This window comes from Sciurus vulgaris (assembly GCF_902686455.1).
Source record: "Sciurus vulgaris genome assembly, chromosome: 8".
Lineage (NCBI taxonomy): Eukaryota > Metazoa > Chordata > Mammalia > Rodentia > Sciuridae > Sciurus > Sciurus vulgaris.
Window position 1 is genome coordinate 55,721,294 of NC_136468.1, and position 6,000 is coordinate 55,727,293.

General features: G+C 39.0%; 1 protein-coding gene across 3 annotated transcripts in view; it reads right to left on the reverse strand.

Annotated features, from left to right (window-relative positions):
- The window catches only part of DMTF1 (cyclin D binding myb like transcription factor 1), a 46,417-nt gene extending 41,852 nt beyond the window's left edge, over positions 1-4,565 (reverse strand). For all 3 annotated transcript variants that reach the window (XM_079151698.1, XM_079151697.1, XM_079151696.1), the window contains exon 1: positions 4,423-4,565. The gene's annotated coding sequence lies outside the window, so the exon portion shown is untranslated. The remainder of the gene's footprint in view (positions 1-4,422) is intronic.
- Between the last annotated feature and the right edge of the window lie 1,435 nt (positions 4,566-6,000).

The window sequence follows — 6,000 nt, forward strand, 5'->3', positions numbered from 1 at the left end:
AGGAAATATTTGAGGATTTGCATAGTATATATCACAATTCAAATAAAATATATCTGCAATTTTTTTTTACTCTGAAAGAATACAATTTTTCTAAATACAGAAATTTTCATGGCAGATAAAACATAACAATTCCTACACCCTGAACATAAAAGCATACAGGGATGTCAGAAAACTAAGTCACAAAATAACTTGTTCCTAAGCACCAATTTTATTCCCCAATAGGAAGAGAATCTTTATCAGAATGCTTTGGATTATAGTTGCAGACCCTTAGAAATTGGTCTAGTTTGTATACCTTGTGGGAACTTTTGAGATTTTTTTAAATCAACTAAAGCATACTGAATTAAGATACCAATTGTCTTATTTTTATGGCACTGGGGATTAAATCCAGTGATGTTGTCACCGAGCTACATCCCCAACACTTATTTATTTTGAGATGGGACCTTGCCAAGTCACCTAAACTGGCCTCAAATTTGTGATTTTTCTGCGGCAGTCTCCCAAGCTGCTGGGACTACAAATGTGAGCCTCCATGCCCATCATGGCTTGGGTTTTAAGGAGATAAAATATGATATACACCATAATGTGTCAATAGAGTTATTAATGGAATTCTAAACAGGCTTACATTGCTCAAAATGTTGATTCAATTATCAACTACTGAAAACAATGTCATTGTTATTCAAATAAATGGAATTACTTGGTAATATGGGTCATATATTGGTATAAGACTCATACCAGGTTTTACAGAAAAACTGTTTTTTATTAAAAAGCTTCTTTACCACCCAGTTTCTAATTTAAGAGATTACAGTCTGTGTTTGGTTACACTGTAAGATTTCATCCGTTCCAAACTGAGCACTTTCTATACAGGTTACCATCATAAGTTTTTTCATGGGAATCACAAATCCATCACGATTTGCACAATTTAAGAAGCATACTTCCTTATCAGATACTAAATTAAACAAAACAAAAATCCAGTGAGCAGTTTCTTTTGCTACATAATGACGGATAGTAAGTGAATAATTAGTTTTCACTACTGGTGCTTGGAAGAATGACTTGAGAACAGTGTAAATAATCAAATGACATTCTAAAATATAAAAAAAAGCAAGCTGTTCATATAAAGTTCTCCAATGTGCTTTTTCCTGACAACTCCTATCTGTTATTCAGTCACAGAACGGGCCCTCTCCATAAACTTGAAAAAGATATGAAAAATAGGTTTGTCCTTTTATTTAAATTTTATTGTCATTTACTTCTATGGAATCAAAGCTAACAAAACTTTATTTGTGATTTCTAAAGTAATATCTTCACAAAAATACCTTCAAACCAAAGAGAAATGGCATGAAAGCAAACGCACACACATAACTATTTGTATTTTCTAAGTTACCCTTGGCAATAGGTTTAACACTTGCTCCAATTACATCATTCTGAGGTAGAAAAAGCTTTTGGAGTGGAAATTATAAAGCACTCAGATGTACCAATTACTAAGGAATCTTGCAGAAAACAGTGCTGAATATTATAGCTGTAAGAAAAAATGAACCATTAAAAATGAACACTCCATTTTGAGAGGGCAGTATAACATCTCAGTATAACAGGCAGTCTGAAATGATATAAAATAGAGGAATGACTCCTTCCTAAACTTGCTGCTGTTCTAAAGTTTTGATGTTTTTTTTGCAACAGGTATATGTGTTGAATACTAGTGATCTAGATCCTCACTACTTCCAAAAACACTGCTAATCACACTCAATATTTTAACATTTATGTGCCAGGCTGTAAGTTCTTAGGGACACTTGTTTCTTTTATTCATTCTCACAGGTGTTAATTTAAGCTAAAGTATTTAATGGAGTATGACAAAAGCAACTGTTCAAAATAATGAGATGTTATTTTCAGGACATACAAATTTATTATACTGTCAATAAATATTAAGGTCTGCAGTCAGTGGGGAAATAAATGAAGCTAATAGATAAGCATTATGTGGAGGCAGATAAAGGCAGTTAGCCATTAATTACTAATTAGTGATATTTACCTAACTTCATAAATACACTAATCTCCCTCCTCTTTAAAAGTACCTTTGAGGTGGAACTTTCTCTAGCTTAAAAAAAAAGGTACCTAGAAAAAAAAGGGGGTGGGTATGATATAAAACTAAAGAGAATATATACCTATTTTTTTTTGGTGGGGAGGGGTACCAGGGATTGAACCCAGGGACACTTAACTACTAAGCCACACCCCCAGCCCTTTTTATATTTTATTTTAAGAAAGGGTCTATCTAAGTCACTGAGGCTGGCTTTGAATTCCTAATCCTTCTGCCTCAGCCTGTGCCTACTTTTAATGTTTCTCTCAGTAACTATTTCCCAACTATGCTCTACTTTCAAAGCTCAACTCCTAAATCCAAAATGACAATTTCTTTCCTTCAAAACTTCTAAAGCCTTAACACGCAGAGAAAAATGTTAGTATAGCATGAATGTTATTTACAACAGTATACTTATTCCTATAACTGTTAGAAGTATGGACTTAAATTTCTAAGTATGCAATGCCCAGTACTAACTGATTAAATATTGACAAAAGCAGAGCAACTGAATTTTGGCTCCACCATCTAAATCAACTAATCTATTAAATCTATTAAAGAGATTCATGCAGTATAGACAGATTCTAGATCAATCCCAAAAGCATTTTGGGGGTGAGTCTATCAAGTAAAATAGTGAAATAAAAATTAGGTTGTTTGGTAGCATACAAAAGTACCTGGCATAAAGAAGTTAAAATGATAAGACCATTACAAATCATATAATGTACTGTTCTTCATAACTTTAACAAGTATTTTTTCCCTAGATAGGATCAAACTGTTTTTTGTACTTTGTGAATGGAAAGACCTTTATTCTCTCACTCACTCAGTATCCTCAGCGTAATAATCTTTATAAAGGAATGTAATCTTAACCTTTTCGTTGTGGGACTCCTTTTTCTTTTTTTGCGGTGCTGGAGACTGCACTCTACCTCTGAGCTACATCCCCAATTCCAAAGGCGGAATCTTTAAACGTTAATGTTGAGAGTGGTAAATTACTCAAAATTATTAACAAAACAAAAAAAATCAACGCAAAAATCCTCAAAAAGTGATTTGAAACAAATTTAAAGAAATATATATAGAAAAAAATGAAAATCCGCAACTAGGAAAGAAAAATGGATTTTATGTTCTTAAAAAGTTTCGACAGTTGTTTCTTGAACTAGCGCTTAAAAGCTACAAATGGTTTGTTTTACACGGATTAAAAAATATATAGGTGTAATTAATCTAAAAAGTCCAAAATATTTTAAGATTAAGATATGAAATATTAGAAAGTACTAGTACAAAACATGCATTTTTTTTCAGTTGTCCCAACAAGCAGCGTCACCGATAGTCAGAAAAGTGATCCACAAAAATGAATCAAGACGGGAGAAAAGCAAAACACACAAATTGAATCAGAAAAAAGGGAGGAGTTCTGATGGACACATTTCATATAATTATCACCCTTATCTTATCTACACCGAATATTTTTATTAAAAACCAACTGCATAGAACGTTACTTTGCCACTACTCTCAATCTACCCAGAGATTGGGTTAAAATACATATGTCCCCGCAAAGATTCCCAAGACAAAGTCCTTTGTGGGGGGAGGGGAAGATTTAAACAAAAATTTAAGCCTCCTCGCAACTCCGCACAGTACAATTACTTCCTTGCAGAAGCATTTTCTATGCTCGGCTGGCACACTCCCCACACCCCAGCCCAGGTCCCTCCTCCTCTAAAGACACTCTCCGGCTGATAAAAACGGTTTGGCCGGCTACCCCGACGCTTTTTTGCCTGGGCCATGAATAACTAAGAGACTCAACACAAAAAGAAAAGGGTCTAAAACGCAAATAAGGTAAAGAAAAAAAAGGGGTTGGGGCGAGACCCGCCCCCACCCAACCCCACCCAAGCCCACCTCTCCTTCGCTGGACTACACAACAAAACTGGAAACGGTAACAAAAAAATAATACCAAAAAAGGAACACCATGAGGAAACAAGTAGTGCGTCCTTACAGTCCCCACTTCCTGGCCCAATTCTCTTATCAAAGCTCCCAGCCCACCCCACCCCCAGGGGTCCCGGCGCCATTTAGCTCCTCCGAAGCCGCCGCCATTTTCCGCCCCCGCCGAATCGCTCTGGTGCCGCGGCGGCGGCCGCTCGTTCCTCTATTCTGCAGCTCGAGCCACTGCCGCCTGCCCAGCCCTGAGAAGGAGGCCGTGGCCTGAGCGTGCGGGGACCGCAGCTTCAACTTCTCAAAGACCCGGCACCGACCCCGCCCGCGGTGCCCAGGCGCCGGCAGCTTGAGCTGGTCAGTGAGAACTACCGAGCAGCCAGGGGGCCGGACAGGCTCCACTGGGCGGAGCGGCCCTGGCGGCAGTTGGGACCTGAAGGTTCCATCGCACTTACTTCCTGTTTTGGGTCCGGGCACTTTGGAAGAACCAGGATGGAGGCTCCAAAAAATACCAGGATGGAGGAAGCAGCCACGGGCGAGAGTGGCTGCAGCTGGAGTGAGCGAGCGCGACGAGCCACCGGAAACGGAGCTACGGCCGCGCCCCGCCCTCAGTACCCCAAACGCTCCCCCTCCCGCCCGCTTCTCCCGTGGGGCGGCCTGGCGCGCCAACAGTTAGCGTCACTTCCGGTTAAGTCAGAGCGCGAAAAAGGACTCCTGGTTATTCGGACTTGTTTCAGTCCGGGTCTGTGTGTCCTAGCTCCCTTCAGGCTGGGAATGCTGGGTGCAACTGTGATTTCTGACTCTGGAGACAGTTAGGCCCTGCGTTAGAAGTCTCTTCGTTTGGCGAGCATCAGAGGGAGGGAACCTCTCTGTGGAACGGATTGAAGTATGGAAGAAAACCCGAGTGTGTGGTCGGTCGTGCTTGGTCAGCCTTGCTGAAGTGCTTAAAATGTGTTATCTGCTTGGGCGGTTGATGTAGTTCTTGGAGACTGTGACCTCGCTATTATATGCTAGGGAGAAGCTGCTGTGTTGTGCACCGTTCTCTTAAATTTCAGTATAGGTTTTGGCCACTCTTCCTTTATCTAAGGAGCTTATAGAGGCGACCTATGCTCGGGTCCCGCCCCAATTTTTCAGAATCCTTGTGAGATTTTAGTTTTTAAAGAGTTCTGATGCCTTCAGTAGTCTGATGCCTATTACAGGCCCTTTTTTGATTCCAGCCACATTTTACTTGCTTATGAAACTAGTTGCACTGTGCTTTCCTTTACTGGGATGAAAGAAATTTTAAAAAGACAACCAATAGTCTTATATCCAACGACTATGGAGACTCACTACTTCGTGACAATACGATTGTAATCAGTATCAGCTTTAAATTAGGTGATTTTCTGTATCATTTTAACAGTTTCAATTGTGCAATCCTGTTTTCCTTTGTAAACAAAAGTGTTTGGAAGACTGAGTGTGACACTGCTTCATCAAAGAGTTTGGGGAAAAAATAAGCAAACCACAATGAAATGAATTTAGAAAAAAAGTTTGCTTAGGTTTTCAACATCAGTAGTCAGCATGACTATGACATTCTTTTGGGTTAACGTTCTGGCAAATGTATTTCACAAATTAATAAGAATGTAAACTAGTGAGATAATCACCACATATCTATTAGGATGACTAAAAGCCAAAATACCAAAAATACCAAATACTGGCAAAGTTGTGGGAGAACAAACTGATTCACTGCTGGTGTGAATGCAAATCAGTACAGCTACTTTGGAAGGCCTTTGGTAGTTATTTACAAATCTAAATATTATGGTACTGCAGTGTATCTTGTTATTTACATAAATAAGTTGAAAACTCTTAAGTCCACACAAAAACTTGTACACTGTGTTAATAGCAACTTTATTCGTGATTGCCAAAACGTGTAAGCAACCTGGATGTCCTTCAGTAGGTGAATAAATAAACTGTGGTATGTCCCAGGTAATGGAACATTATTCAACAATTAAATGAGCTCTCAAGCCACAAAAGACATGTAGGAACCTCAAATGCAT